At 33.0% G+C, this 17,077-nt stretch overlaps 1 long non-coding RNA gene, 1 other non-coding gene and 1 pseudogene across 8 annotated transcripts; 1 reads left to right on the plus strand and 2 right to left on the minus strand.

The window, feature by feature from the left end:
- The first annotated feature begins 985 nt into the window (after positions 1-985).
- Positions 986-1,488, plus strand: LOC105778085 (caffeic acid 3-O-methyltransferase-like; annotated as a pseudogene).
- A 6,127-nt stretch (positions 1,489-7,615) lies between these two features.
- Positions 7,616-12,778, minus strand: LOC105777411 (uncharacterized). Of its 7 annotated transcripts, none has more exons than XR_008190194.1 (6): positions 12,533-12,778; positions 11,081-11,158; positions 10,087-10,107; positions 9,372-9,966; positions 8,911-9,048; positions 7,616-8,108 (listed from the first exon to the last, which is right to left on the minus strand). It is a non-coding gene; the product is annotated as an uncharacterized LOC105777411 (transcript). The 7 variants fall into 7 exon arrangements; XR_008190193.1 differs by having other exon boundaries at positions 9,372-10,107; positions 12,533-12,598; positions 12,720-12,743; XR_008190190.1 differs by having other exon boundaries at positions 9,372-10,107.
- A 3,011-nt stretch (positions 12,779-15,789) lies between these two features.
- LOC105777412 (uncharacterized) lies at positions 15,790-16,649 on the minus strand. The gene is made up of 2 exons (XR_001128276.2): positions 16,474-16,649; positions 15,790-16,161 (listed from the first exon to the last, which is right to left on the minus strand). It is a non-coding gene; the product is annotated as an uncharacterized LOC105777412 (long non-coding RNA).
- Positions 16,650-17,077: the final 428 nt, after the last annotated feature.

Below are 17,077 nucleotides of genomic sequence, written 5' to 3' on the forward strand. Positions count from 1 at the left end.
TTGAGTGATTATTCGATGTAAATAGTAAATTTTATGCTCCTAATCCTTTAAATTCATGTTTTGATACTGAGGAGAGCATTTGGGAGTGAAATGATTGGTTTCTCAAGGTTACATTAAAAGTCAGCATAAGATAACACTTCCATGAGAATCTTGGTGCAAATCAAAGTCTTCAACTATAGAAAGTGACATTACTTGTTTCGTAAGTAACCAATCTTAATATGCAAGAAACCAATCTTCAAGTCTGCAATTTCAACTCAATTTATCTTCTTGTTTTGGGCTTTCCTCGTCCAAATATCTTCAAAGTAAATAGCCCAATGCTTTTGTTTTAAAATTTGCTAACTCTTCAAATAGGTAAGTATGACAATGAAACAACGCTTGGAGTTGTAGTCACTATTTCAACCACTGAAACAACCATAGAATGAACATGGGCTTCAAATGTGTCAACAATTATAAAATATCTTACTTCTTTTTCTAAGAAATTTTGTTAATTTATAAAGTATTATGTTATTGGTTTTACAAAATAAATTTGATTATAACATATTCTTACGCTTTCATCTAAGAAATTTTGTTAATTCGTAAGGTATTTTTGTATTGGTTTTACAAAACAAAATTTGGTTCTAAAATTTTGTTACACTAATCCTAAGAAACTTTATTATTTTGTATGAAATTTGGTTTTAAGAAAATATCTTACGCTTTGTTCTAAGAAATTTTTTATTTTTGTAATGTATTTTATCTTTTATCTTTACTAAACAAAATTTGGGTATAAGATTCTAAGAAGTTTTGTTATTTTATAAAAAAAAAATTGATTATAACAAAATACATTAGGTTTTGTTCTAAAAGATATTTTTTTTGTAAGGTATTTTGTTATTATCTTTACTAAATAAAATTTTATTATAATAAAATATCTTACCATTTTGCTAAGAAATTTTGTTATTTCATAAGGTATTTTGCCATGAGTTTTTTAAAAGAAAAATTTAACACCGCAATGACAAATCTTTCGAAGATAATAGTGAAGAAAATACTCGAGAAATACCATGGATTCCAAGGTATTACCACTTTGGTAGACGTTGGGGGCGGATACGGGGGTTACTCTCAACATCATCATCTCCAAATATCCTTCCATTAAAGGCATTAACTATGACTTGCCTCATGTTGTACAACAAGCCCCATCTTTCCCTGGTAATTATATAACCCTACTTTAAACTCATGTGAGTTGATTTAAGTTGGCTCGTAAGTTGGTCTTTGATATCATGCAGGCATTGAGCATGTAGGAGGAGATATGTTCTCAACTGTTCCCAAAGCAGATACCATAATGATGAAGGTAGATATGCATGGTTATATAGGAGTTAGATGGATTCAAAACTTTACGATTGTATCTATTTTAATTTGTTTGTGCTTTTGTAGGAAGTTCTTCACAATTGGGATGATGAGCATTGCTTAAAACTCCTAAAAAGCTGCTCTGAAGCATTAGAAGAGAAAGGAAAGTGATAGTAATAAGTTTCATTATGGTTGAGGAAGCAGAGGCAAGTAATGCAACCAAGTTTATTTCTCAATTGGATCTCTATATGGCTACGCAATTTGGTGGAAAGCAAAGGACTGAAAAGCAGTTAAAGTCCATGGCCATGGATCTTTGGGTTTTCAAGCTTTCAACTCAAGTGCCTTGTTTTCAATGTGGTTCTTGTCATGGAATTCTATAAATGATGAATTTAATTAGTACAATATTATTATTGTTATTAGGTTTGGAATTTAATGGGTAAAACCTATGCTTTCCTCGCCATACTTAGGTCTATAAATCCCACTAAGGGGATAGGGCCCCGTGGACATACCTTAAAGCTTTTGTAGTAGTCCACAAAAATGTAGTAATTGTCTAGCCTCCTTTTCTTGGGTGGCGCACTCAAAAGTGCTACAAATAATCTGTTCTCTTTGTTTCTTGGGAGGCCCCATCTGTTTCATCTCTATTTCTATAGAAGATTCAACCTCCTTTCTATGGTTGTTGTAACACTCCATACTTGGTCCGATTACTAAACCCGAGTTATAAGGTGCTACATGTAAATACAGAATATTTGATTACATTTCATAGTCCAAATATCAACTCCATATCAATTTATTCATATATAATCATATACGACACACAATTCATTTGTTTCGGGTTTATATCGAACTTACGAAAGATTAAAACCAACCTGATATTAATCAATGATTAAATTGAAACAAAAATAGAAAGATAGGAAAATTTTACAAACAGGGGTCACACGCCCGTGGCCCCTGACTGTGTGAAGAGATTGTGGCTGTGTGGAATGGGTTACATGACCGTGTGAATAGCCATGTACACTAATCAAGGCCGTGTGGGTCAAAAGTGCAAATATTAAAAAATATGTCACATGGCCATGTCACCGAGCCATGCAACAGACTGTGATCATGTGCACAAAAATCACCTAAAATTTTACAGATCACATGATTGTGCTATATACCCGTGTATGACACATTGTCGTGTGTTAGGCTATGTGTACTTGGAAATACATTTCAATGCAAGCTTTGTTCGAGATGTGACCCAAATTCATGATAAAATAAAATACATATGGCAAAATAGGGGGATTTACGAGGGCGTAGGCCGAGGGCCGAATAGAAGTCTACTTCCTCTGTTTGATGTTGATTAGAATAATGTGTTTTAACCTTACTACATTACTTCTATTTGACTTTGATTAGGATATGATTTTACAAACCTATAAATAGATGTAGTCTACTCCTTTTGTAATTATTCGATTTTGACATAGTGAATTATCTTATCCTCTGCCCATGGGTTTTTCCCGAAAGGGTTTCCACGTAAAAATCTGTGTGTTCTTTATTTTTCCTTCGTTGCCATTATCGTTATTCTATTTTTCACAAGCTTAACAATCCAAATTCACTTATGTCACAAGCAACCGTTTATACCATACTTCAACCAATTCAAAGACATCAATTTCATGACAATAACATCATTTATATCACCACCTAAGTGCTTAACCAATATGCCACATTTGACACCTCAATCCGATAATTCAAACTCAAACAAAGATTCATATTCTAACCAGTCCAATATGTCTTTCAAGGCACCTCAAAACAAGTAGCATAACATACATCTTTTTACCATTTCAAGTACCTTAGAACCATGATTCAATATCAAGCATATAAACAAGCACAAAACCATACCAAAACCATTTAACCTACTAATCACATATAATTCTTTTACTAACTTATCTCAAACATATTACCTTATCAATATAAAATCCAAACACCAAACAAATCAACCAGACAACATTGCCATCAATTATATATACAAACATATATATAAGTTCTCAAAATGCAAATAAGATCAGAGTTAAGCAATGTTTAACCAAAGACTCCTTAGGTACATGCCATGACCTAAAAGTAAACTATCACCATTCTTGAGTGCAAGATTGTCGCTGGATGCTGAAGTTGACGATTGAATCAAAAGTACCTAGTCTCACAAGATCTGAAAACAAAATCGCATAATCGAGTATAACTCGGTGGTACTTCTATAATCCAATAATTGAAATATAATATGAATCATTTTAAATGCATAAGTTAAAATGAATAATGAAATGCAATTATCGTGTCATCTATATCAATATACATATTATTTGTTCTTTAACATATCTTACTATATAATACATAACAAACCACTTCAGATATAATTTGGCATCTCAATCTCCAATTTCATGTATTCATTGAGCATGTTTATCATTGTTCAATTCATTTCGCAAATAGTAATTTTATTTCACATTTTCTTCCATTAAACATCCATTTGCCATCTCAATATCAATCACCACATCTCAATTCATATCAATTTTATCATGATTTCATTTATCAAAACACATGGTAGCATCAATCATCTCAATATTTATATATTCAATTTTATACTTTTATAACTATACACAATTTTCACATTATTCAATCTAGTCCTCATGAGCATCAATCGATTAAAATCACTCCCAAAACATCTCATTGTCACAAAGTGTTTCACCTTATGTTCTTACCATATACAAACAAGTCAATATGCAGCAATTTACAAAGTAGTTCAGATTATAAAATACAAACTGTAATCTCCAACTATTTGTCGATAATTTTGTCTTTTCCTTACTTGCATCAAAGTACACTATTTTCCCATTCTAAATAGTTTAGTCCTTCATTGCTGAAATAAACATTTCATTAATTTCCATTCAATTCCATAGTATTTATTTCATACCATTAATCTATTGCCACCTGTTCAATATCTAATTTACATATAGATACTTCATATTTTTTAATTTAACCCTTTTGATGTCAAAACAATATTTAATAACAATTCGACTACAAAACAAAAAATATAACAAAAATATATTTTCAATTAATAAAGTAAGTCCCAAATGAACTTACCTAATTGGATCAACAAACAAATTGAAGCTTTAGGGATTAATCATCAATTTTGACTTTTCGTGATTATCTTTCGAGTAGCTCAAATCTCGATCTATATAACAATTTATTTCAATTTATCAATTCAAACATCTTAAAATAGCTTATTATAATCATATATTAATTCAATTTTATTTTCAGATTCTCCTAAAGTTTTGTATTTTATTCAATTTAGTCCCTAAAACCGAAATAACTATATCTTTCAAATTCAATCTTTGTTTTACAATCAGATTTCAATTCCATCCCTGAATAGCCCTCTAAATTCAATAATTATAGAAATTTCTTACTAATTTCAAAATATTTTCATTTTAGGCCCTATACACAAAATTAATCTTTTTTTACTTTAAAAATCAGTCTTATTTTACATCTAAGCTCGCCATGCAACCATTTTAACACCAAAAGCTTTAACATTCAACAATGGAAACGTCTCAAATCTCTAAAAGTTTTAAAAATCAACCCACAGGTTAGCTAGATTAAACTACAACGATATAAAAAACATAAAAATTACAAAAAAATAGACTAAAATCGACTTACCAATCAAAGGGTTAAAGCTTGAAAACCCAACTCCTATTTCTTTCTTTAAGCTATGACCATGGGAAGAAGGTGAAGAGAAAATGAATTGAATTTCTCTTTTTCTTCCCACTAATATGTTTGTTTTATTATTTATTTTAACACATAATAATAATTATATTAATAATATTTTAACACATAAAAACTTTAAAACAAGGCACTAACCGTCCATTATCTTAATAAAGTGGTCTAATTATCCCTTAGACCCTTGAAATTTTTTTAATTAAGCCATTTTAGCTAATAAAAATCATAGTGATTAACTTTTACAATTTTTGCGATTTTCGTCATTTTTCCTTAATTAACTATCCAAACAGTAAAATTTCTGGATCAAATTTCAAATTACCTATAAAAAAACTTTTTATATATTTAATAATAATATTTATGGACTCAATTTACAGAACGAAGGCTCAATACCTCATTTTCCAAAACCACTTAACTTTAAGGTCAAACCACTTGACTTTAACTAACTGTTCAATTAGCAAAACTCACTAGATCAAATTTTAATAAAACATTATAATCAACTCGGATATATTAATAAATAATAGTTATAGACTTAACCATCAGAGAATGGGGTTTCAAAACCATCGTTTTCAACACCATTGGAAATCGGGTCACTATAGTTATTTCCAACCATAATTGGCAGAGAAATGCAAAATAGAAAATGAAAATGTACACAAAAAGGTGAAATCTTACCCTAAATACCTTAACCTTGAAAGATAAAAGCAAGGATGAGGAACGAGTAGGGACGTGAGAGAGAGAGAGAGAGAGAGAGAGAGAGATGGGACACTTGAGTAATTTGAAGAACAATTGTAGGAAGAACACAAAAACACCTAGAAAGTTTGAAGTAACAAAATGGCCTGAAGGTTAAAGAAAATGTAACACCCCAAACCCAGCCTAGACATTATGGTCGAATTTGGCGATGTCACATGGAAAGGGATTTGAAGACAAGATTGTTGAGTTTAAAAAACTGTTACAGTAAGTTAACTTTTATTTAATTCAAAAAAAACTAGTTGATTTGTTTTAAAACTTGTCTCTTAGTGGAAACTTTTGTAAGCAATTAATTTAGGATAAATCGTTTCTATTTACGAAAAACCTTAGTTTTTAGAAAAAATTGTGTTTTGTGAAGTTGCAGTTTAAAAAAAAAATCCATAAAAAAATAGTATAAAGTCCCAAATTGAAAGCCAACCAGTCTATAGTCCAGAAGATACATCAAAAACCCCAAATAAGTAATAAATTCTAGGCATTAATGGAAAATAGTCTGAAATTTACATGTGGCCACCGTCGAGTCCTCCATTGCACCGACCCGTCAAGTCTGGGGATTACCTGTATAGATTAAATATAGAAAGGGTGAGTTTTTGCAAACTCAGTGTATAATCCCCACAGAAAACATGCATACAGTTAATCAACATAATTTAGTTAGATACAATTTGGGGCCTGTGCCCATCACAGAATCAGTTTGGGCCTTAGCCCGTTCGGATACAGTCTCAGAAATACATTAGGGCATTGGCCCATATCGGATACAGTAAATCAGAATCCTACCGACTAGCCTCTAAATAAGTATAATTACAACAATTGTCTGGCAATTAAGTAGGCTCGTAAGTTGATCTTTGATATCATGCAGGCATTGAGCATGTAGGAGGAGATATGTTCTCAACTGTTCCCAAAGCAGATACCATAATGATGAAGGTAGATATGCATGGTTATATAGGAGTTAGATGGATTCAAAACTTTACGATTGTATCTATTTTAATTTGTTTGTGTGTTTTTGTAGGAAGTGCTTCACAATTGGGATGACGAGCATTGCTTAAAACTCCTATATAGCCCGGCCAGAAAATATATTAAATATATATTTTTTATTTTTAAAATATACTAGTTTTAGTTTTATTTTTAAGTTTTAAGTTACAAAATGTTAGATTTTGTTACAACAATTAATACGATTAACAATTAATAATTTGATATAATTTGATAATTTTACTAACAATTAATACAATTAACAATTAATAATTTTACTAACAAAATGTTAGTAACAACTAATCGTATTAATTATTAATTAATTATTAATTATTAATTAATAATTCTGGCACGTTTGGTTCGCTGTAATGGAATAGAGGTGTAATGAAATAGAGGCGTAATGGAATACAGGCGTAATAGGTAATCCTTTTGTTTGGTTGAATGAAATGAAATAGAAGCGTAATAGTATTTTTGTATTTGGTTGAATGGAATGATGTTGTAATAGCATAAGGAAAAAAACTAAAATGACTAGAATACCCTTAGCAGAATTTTTTTAGGTAGATGATTTATTGTTATTGTTATTAAATTTTAATAAGATTATTAATATAAATAATAATTAATTTAATAATATTTTAAAATAATTATTATTAAATATAATTTAATAAAATTCTTAATATTAAATATTCTTATATGAATTTACTAAAATCATAATATATAATACTATAAAATATAATTTAAAATAATTATTATTAAATATAATTTAATAAAATATATAATTCCCCACGTTATTTGGAGATACAGGATACTGAAAGCGAATTAATTGTTTGACTAATCAAGGGACTAATTTTGTTTAGCCATAAAATACATCAATATATATATATTCATTTGATATAAATATGTTTGGATCATACATGAATTTGTATACACTATCAATCAATTAATTACAACTTGTTTAACACTCACCCATAAAATGTTTGGAAATTTCTTTTCTTGATTACATATAATAAGCTTAAACTTCTTTAAAATGGATGCGAACTCAAAAGGTCAAAATTGAAGATTATGGGGGACGCAAAGCACATCGACTACAAAAACCAACCAAATAATTTTAACCATTGATTTTCTAACACACTTGGACAAGGTTTTGTTACCCAGGGACGTAAGGTTCAAAGAGTGTTATCTAAGGATTTGGATCATACTGCATTACATCAGCCGCTCGTTCAAACTCTTCTCTTAGAACTTTAATGCTGAACTTGTCCACCACTCGACCAAGGTCATGAGATACCACAGAAGGATCCTCTATGCAGATTAAATGACGATCATTGCCAATTCTTCTTGTCCAATCTCTTTCTCCCTTACTGCACAAATGGAGTCATCAAATTAAAAACGTTTTTGTTTTGTAGAATTTATTTATTTTATCCCCACCTACAACTATTTAGTCCTTAGTTTATGCCAAAATTGTTTATAGCAGCTATTGATCACTTGCAAATTGCAAGCCATTCTAAAAGAGGGCACTCATGTTTCTCCCTGCTCAGAACTTACTACAGTAAATGGGATCTGTTAATAACATAATTCATTCACCACAAGATGCAACTAATACCCAAAGAAGGTATTTAAAATGAAACCAGATACATGCATCTTAACTTGTATTTATAAGTTCAGAAACCGTGAAAACATTTTATAAACCATGAAAACATCAGAATAATACATGCAGAGAAGTTTTGTCAATAGGAAGGAAGGTACTACAGGGGTGACTACTTCTCATAGCAATGATGGTTGGGCTGGTTGGGACGAAGCCTAGGATGATGGATATGATAATTTCAATAATGGCGCATCTAATAAAAGAAGTTGACCCAGTACCTCTCCATGCCTTTGTTCAACCTGACAAATTGTATCTAGAAATTTAAACTAGGTCAGGATTCCATCTAGAGAAACTGCTTCAAGAAAAACCGAATCAAGGTTTATGGATCAGGTACGCAGATAGTTCTTCTCTAAGTTCATCCTAATCATTTACACGTGGTTAAAATGCAGAAAAGCAAAAAAAGGTGAACTTTTTTTTGTATATATGATTGCGAAGGTACAGCAAAATTCACATTCAGTCCAGCCAAGTTATACAACAGAAATAAAACAAATTAGATAGATAACAGGCCTAGAACACACCTTCCCAAGCTGTGTCAACCCATCCCTAAACTTTGGAATCACCAAAACATGAACAGGAGCCTGCGGACTGATGTCTTTGAATGCTAAGACTTTATCATCTTCATACACGATGGTTGAAGGAATTTCCTTAGCTATGATCTTGTCAAATTTGGATGGGAAGGGAAAAAAGAATCAATAACCAGTACAATGATAAATAACAAAATCAATGTGACCCCGTTCTTCAATATCTCATAGAGAAGTTGTCAGCAGAACCAATTCTGTCTAAATTTTAGCAATACAAAATTACAAATAGCTTGCTTAAAACTCAAGTTATTCCCAAAGTTATGATTTTTTCCCCTAAACTCGTATTAAGAGGGAGATGAAATCCCAAACGGATATAGGTCCAACAACATAATACATAACAAATTCCAGGCTAGAACTGGAATGTGAATTCAAAGTAGGGTGTTAAGGATGATACATACATGGTTGGAGCTCCACTATCAGAATTGATTGCAGCTGCCTTTTTCGCAGCCTCTTCATCATGTGTAGGACTAGCACGACATAGATATCTACAAAGAGTGATTCGAAGGTATCAAGAAAGGCCAATAAAATTCAACATCTGAAATTTTTCTAGCTCTTCTTCACTTCTCTGGCTGGCTAGACTACTAAAAAAACCACGAATAGAACCCAATTAAACCTTCTTTCTACCCCCATTTCATTGATCAGCCAACTGACAACGAAAAGAATAATAGTAATCATCAATTGAATGCCGAAATAAGAGAACTTCCCAACCAAATAAAAAGAAAAGAAGTGATTTGGTGTTAGAAAATTGATGGAGGTGAGAGAATAAGAGAGTCGTGGTGAGGCTCTCACAATTGCAACAATCTTTCCAGTCGTTGCATAATTACTGTCCAAATCAAATACCCAGAATCAATACTTTATCAATCTGTCATTAACATTAACAAAATATAAACAGATAAAAGAGTACCGAAAAAGAGAGAAAGAGGTGAAAGCAGCCATAGGTTTGAGCGAAACAAAACAGCAGCCCTCAGAAGAGAAGATATGCGACGGACAAAGCTAAGGAAAATTGGAAATAAAAGGTGAAGAACGGAAGAAGTAGAAGGAGGAAAGTTACCTGGATGAAGAAGGAGAAGAAGATGAAGAACGGAAGAAGGAGGAGGAAAAAATAAAAATTACCTTTAAATATCTAGGTCTCCTCTGCAATCAATGGAAAAAAAGGGAAACGTGAGATGGTTGGAAACAAAGTTACAGAAGCAGAAGATGAAGCTGAGGCCAAAAATTGAAAAAGAAAATCAGAACAGAGAAGTAATAGCTAAACGCTGCTTTTGGAAGCGAATAGAAATCGGCTAATTTTAGTAATACACACCTAATGTAATAAGCCCGTAACACACCAAACATGCTGTAATATATTGAATAATTATTTTTTAATTAAGTTGTTTACTTGATTATGTCTAATGATCCAATTTTTATTTTATATTATTTACTTATGATTGGAATGGGTTTAATTTATAATGGTTCAAAAGTCGATATATATTGTATATTATTAAAATAATATTTTTAATTAATACTTGTATATGAATATACACATTTAATTAGTTTTATTTTTAATAAAATATTTCTAATTAATTCCTTCAATGTTAATCACCTTACAATTTTAATCAAGTTGTTTAACAAGTCTTGTAATTGCTCGAATATAATTTTCGAACTACCTCAACTTAAGAAATTCGATCCCAAATTCAAATTTTTCAAAATACCAATAAAAATCAACTTCTTACATCACCACTTGCAAAATATAACTATAAAAACATTACTATGGAGTAAACCACAAAAAAACAGAACATATAGTTCTCATAGACACCGAAACTTAAGCTAAATGATGAAGTATCATAATTGAGCCCATGATCCCTTAAATACTCATCATGGTCGATATAACTCCTCAAGGGAGCAACATCTATCACTCTATCGTCTAAGCTAATGCTTATAACAGAGGTATCAAACATCTTATTATATCCCTTACATTCACAACAAAGAATTCCAGCAAAACCAAAGTAACATGAATACAAACAAGCAAAATAGAAGGAATTCATTCAAACTTGTGCTTTAAAATTGTAGTGCACACTCACAGCTTCATAAAGTAAAAAAAAAAGAGGGAAAATCTTGAAAATAATACATTTTCCTTTCTGATAAGCTTGCAACCTTCAACAGGATCAAAACCAGGAGGCAGATTTTCACTTGGGATTGGCTCTATCTGCAGAATAGAAAAGTTCCATGGATTGTGATGCGCAAGTCCAGTATTACAATTGAAAAAAATAAGGTAAAATTGAAAAAACATGAAGCTGAAGATCTGTTGTTAATTGTGATGCACAAGTCCAGTATTACAATTTCAGGCATTATAAAATGTTTTGTAAAACTATCCAGGCACTCATACATTTGGCAGCACATGAAGCATAAGAAAGGAAACTCTATGAGAGGTTTACATGAAGCATGATTCACTCAGTAATACCATATATACGATGTCATAATAGGCAAATCATACATGATATATTTGTCACTAGATCTTACAGAAGTGAAACTAACATGCTAAAGCTGCCCATCGATTGATCCAAGCCCAAATTTACACCTAATTTCTAGTGAAACTGAGCTGAGACAATAACTACATCATAATCTAACACTATGCTCCAGCACCAGCAATTTCCATTGGATCAATATTGCAGATACCATAATTTTATTTGCACCAGCAGATACCATAATTGCACTTATAGATTCTAGAAACTCGTACTTCTTTTTTGCTTCAATATTCATTAGAGAATTTACCTGTTTTCCTTAAACCAAAAAGAAAAGTCACGAAATCGTGCATGAAATATAACGAGAATTGAACATAAATAAGCAGGGAGTTTCACAGCCGAAGTGAACATACTAAATTGAAGCGGGTTCTTTCAAAAGCAGATTTTGAATTCTCTAGTTACTTACGGGATCTTGGAAAGAATGCTCAAGATTTGCACCTAAAACATCTAATATTTGCACCTAATATTCAAGATTTCACCTAGTGGACTCGGAGGTATTTAAAATTTTATCAATGCAGATCTGAATAAGCTATCAGATACTGGAGACAACAGAATAGATACCTAAGCAGAAAAGACCAGATTGTGTAAACATTCCATCCAGGTAACTAGAAACATATTTTTTCATATTAAGGTGAGCAAAGAGAACGAATCAAGCACATAAGTTTTCAAGAAAAAGGCATAACATCAGGATATATAGTTCAAATACAAAAGAAGTACAATTATTACAAGCTAATGTGATATCAGATCTATAGTTCAATGATCAAGAGAAACATGTGTTCTCTTTCTTTCTGATGGTACGGAAACAGTTAAACATTTACCAAATAATGGACCAGGTTCAAAATGACAGAAAAGTGAGAGAACTAGTGAAAGACAAAGAGGATACTATACGAATATCATCTCTCACCCTTCTTTAAAACAAGTACAATAATTACATCCTATCTAAAGACTCCGTTATGAAGAGTCACTTTCATCTTAAAGAGATGATCGATCAGCTGGTATTTTTGTATGACTGACCTGTAACAAACATGTGGGAAGTCAATAATTAAGGAAGAGCATACCTCTTTTAGCACAGCAACAACATCTCCCGGTGTGTTCTTCTTCAAAGACACGAACTTTTCACGTGCCTGGCAGTACAGAGCATTTAGGAAAAAGCTTTATCTACTAAAAAAATCAAGGAATGTTGGAACAATGGCAGCAGCAAAATAAGAGAACAGAACATGAAGCAAGGTGCAAGAAAATTTTTACTTGCTCACAAACGTGCAGCAAGGGAGCTTATGGCTGATAGCTCATTCAGCTCATTCATTCAACTAGAAAAACAACATATATATATAGTCAAATACATCACCAAATACTACCTACTACCACTAGTTTTACTTTGAAACAAGTAAAACTTAACTTGCACACAAGCTGATTATGTCAATCAGCACCTAAAAACATCAAAACAATACCAACTTAGTTCATTTTCAACTAAGTAGCTTAACAAAGAAACTAAAGAGAAAACCTTGCTGTTACAGCAAGTATACGTGCTGCAGCATGTCATTAAGCTGCATGCACTTCAAACAGCAGCATGGTTGGCCAATTTCAACAAGGAACATGATGCTTTTAATGCTTTTATTATGCTTACTTGGCGATTTTTCATTACATTTTAGAGGAAAAGCAGCTAATATTTAAGACTAATATAAATCCATCCGCATAATTTTTGAATTCACAGCACTTGTATCAGTAAATCCACTTGAGAACATTGAAGTTAATAAACTAGCAACTAGTCTTTTTCCATTACATCATAATCTATAAGTGCACTTTAAACTGATAATTAATAGAACTATGGTATCTGCAACTGGCTATTATCATATAATAAAATGATAAAATTAATCATGGGGAATCCTTTTGTGAGATGCATTAGAATTTTATTTGCACTAAAAGATTGCTAGGAATGTTCACAGTCCAAGATGAATAAGATAGCTATTCATGCTAAAACAGTTGAGGAGGAGTAAATACACGATGTAGTACTAAAACAGCTAAAACAGCTATCTTATTCATCTTGGACTGGGAACATTCCTAGCAATCTTTTAGTGCAAAAGGATTCCCCATGATTAATTTTATCTTTTAATGCAGATGTTCGATCTCTGGTTAGTAGGTTGTTTTCTTACGGCGAGTGTAGTACACTTTTTGGCTATGCGTAATACGTTAGCTAATCTTTGGCACCCACTGGCTGGGATTCAGATCTTAGACCTAGGAGAGAAACGTTTTCTGTTCAAATTCTCCCATCGGCTGGATTTTGAAAGAGTGATTAAAGGAGCGCCCTGGATGTTTAATAAACATCTGTTGGTGGTCCACCGGTTAGTAGAAAATGAAGATCCAATGCAGGTTTCTCTAATTTATTCCTTTTTTTGGGTTCAAATACATGATTTGTCGTCGGGATATTTTTCTGAAAATGTTGCGAAGCAGTTGGGGAATTTTATTGGTAGCTTTGAAAAATATGACACGAAGTAGATTAGTAAGGGCTTCAAACAGTATTTGGGCATCAAGGTTAGATTGGACGTGCGAGTTCCTCTGAAGCGCAGGAAGAAAATTCATATTTCGCTTTAGAACTGCTTTTATGTGAAATTTTAGCAGGAAAAGCATACTCTATTTTGTTTCTTATGTAGTTGCCTCGGGCATGGGGATAGTTTTTGTCCGGCACGATTGCATAGAGATTTTCAGAGTCGGATTTGGGATGGGATATGACAATTAAAACACCGATAAGAAGAGAATATGTTGAAAAGAGTGTGTGGCTTCAGGACCTGAATGGGGAGTTTGCAAGACATGTATCAAGATTCAAGGATGGGGAGTTCCGATGCCAGATCTTAGGCAAAAAATCAATCGAGTTTTAAGGATAAACCTCGAAGGATATCTAATGAATGAAGTTGTAAAAAGGGAGGGCTTCTCTAATGGGTGGGGTCAAGACACAATGGAGGAAGATTTAGAGGAAAATCCTATCAAGAGGCTGAATGGTGAAAAAAGGCAAAGAAAAAACTCACCTACGGTTAGTGTTTCTGTGTTAACGGATTCTTTGGGAGTTACTGATAAGCAGATACAGGTTTATCAAGAAGAATTATCAACGGTCGATAGTGGGCAAACTGTCTAGCAGCAATGAAACTAATGTGTTGGAATGTTTCCAGATTGAGGTATTTCGCAAGCTAAAAGGAGGGTTCAGCAAATGCTAAAACTTTATCATCCCCAAATTGTCTTCTTTATGGAGACTAAGGGTGAGTTTGGATGGGCGGTGCGTTTACCTGCGGTTAGTGTAAAAACAGTGGTGGCGGTGAGATTAGATACTATAGGGATACTATAGCGTGAGAGAAAAAGTAAGCTAAACGTACCGCACCGCACCCAATCGCCCATCCAAACCCACCCTATGCAAATAGAATGAAGAAAGCACAGAGGCGGTGGGGTTTTTCTAGTGGTATCGATGTTTTGGAAGAGGGTACTAAGGGAGGACTTAGTTTGAGTTGGCAGTCAGAAATTTCAGTCAATTTAAGAAGTTTCTTGATGAACCATATGACGTAAAGATTGATTGGGAGGAGGGGAGGATGATAGGATTCTATGGACATCCTGACTCTAGACTCAGACCGGAGTCTTGGGAACTACTAAAAATGTTGGGACAGGATCAAAGTTTGCATTAGTTGTGGGGATTTTAATCAGATTCTTTACTCATTCAAAAAGTGGGGGAATTGCTAAGAGAGGAAGGACGTATGGAGGTTTTTCAAAATAGACTGAGTGATTGCCAGTTGGATGATGTGGGATATGAAGGGCCTTGGTTTACTTGGGAAAAAGGTCATTTCGTGGAGAATAATATCAGAGAAAGGTTTTTCTTTAAGGCATTTTGTCACATCACAAAATCCGGCCTAGTAGTTTTAGGTTAATAGAATCGGGTCACAAAATCAATGGATTAAGTTTGATATCATAAAATAGGGTCGTAAGTGAGTAATTAAAATATGTGAGTTTCTTAATCAAGTTTTTATTTTATTATCTAGCTTAAAACAAAATTCAATTTTTAGGTTTAATTTGAAAAAAAATGGATTTTAATTAATTTAGAACTTAATTGTAAAAGGGGAAGAAATAGAAGTGACCGAAAGGGAAAAATGCCCAATTTTAGAAATTAGTCTCCTACAGGAGAACACCCACCGTCTCCTTCTTCTTCTCAAAAACTTAAATCATTCAAAAGTTTTCAAAACCTAAAATCAGATAGTTTCTTCGAAATTGATTCAATCTTTTAGATTTATTAACCTTCCAAACATTAAAATAACCCTCAATTTCCAATGAAAAAAATTAATTGCATAATAATTAGTCTTCAAATTTTTATTCTCTTTTCTTTACATGCAGCACTTGTCTATTAGATTAGGATTATATACATTTTAATATACCCATTGTAATACCAATTTCTCTGCCCGGGCCCGTAAAACATTAAGGCCCAAAATTAACCTGACCCAATTACCCATTTACAAACCTAAAACCCAATTGATTAACCCAAAACCAAGCCTGCTAGCCCAAAACACCAGAAGGTTAGCAGAAACCCTAGGCGTTACAGCAGACTCGTGCCGCAGCTTTAGCCCCAGCGCCACACCACCCCCCCGCAGGCGCCGCACATCCCGCACGTCGCGCTTGTCACTCCGCTCGCGTCGCGCGCACTCAACGGCCACCGAACCTGCGAAAAAAGGGCATGCAACGCAGTAATAACAGATAACAATAAAAAATGAGAGAATCAAGGGATTTTATTTGATTTTTATTTTTTATTTTTATCGTTATTTCTCTAAGATTCGGCTATAAAACCGAAGGGATTTTCAATGTAAAAAGGGGGGATTTTCGGTGGAAAGAAAGACGAAAATAGAGAGAAAAAACACAATTTTTTTAATGTAAAGGTGATCTTTTACTCTTCTTTTTTTTTTGCTTTTGTTTTATTTTCTTTTTCTTTTTTTATTTGCTTAAAATAATAAAAGGGGAAGAAGAGGAGACTCACCTTTTGTTTCTGCCGAAACCACCCAGTTGTTGCCAGCTTCATCGTGATCGGGGCTCTGGCATAGGGCTGAGCGGCGGTAATTGGGGGTTGAAGAAACCCTAAGGAAACTGTTTCCTTTGCTGAAGGGGGAAACAAAGTTAACTTCTGATTTTTTTTGTTAAAACCTAAAGAAAACAAGAAACGGCGCCGTTTAGCTTTGGGGGGGGTCTGCGCATCTCCACCTAAATGGGGAAATTGTGCAGTTAGCCCTCCCCCTTTTGTGACGCGTTTTAATTAAGTTCTTTTTCCTCTTTAAAATTTGGCCCAAATATTTTACCCGCGTGACGATTTAATCCAGTGCTGCGCAGCATGTAGGGGGAGGGATTAATTCCCCTTTTGGTCCTCCATTGTTTCCTGGGCATTCAATTGGGTCCTTTTATTTATTTCGAATTTGTCCCCGATTTTTTTGTCTTTTGCTCAATTTAATCCACTTTTTCTATTTGAACTATTTTTTTTATATATTATCATTATTACTATCATTATCTCTATGTTCATTCACATGCATTTTTCTTATATAATATATATATGCATTTCTTTTATATAGTATTCACATATTGTTTTTTAT

The sequence above is a fragment of the Gossypium raimondii genome, chromosome 10 (genome assembly GCF_025698545.1).
Source record: "Gossypium raimondii isolate GPD5lz chromosome 10, ASM2569854v1, whole genome shotgun sequence".
Classification (NCBI taxonomy): Eukaryota; Viridiplantae; Streptophyta; class Magnoliopsida; order Malvales; family Malvaceae; genus Gossypium; species Gossypium raimondii.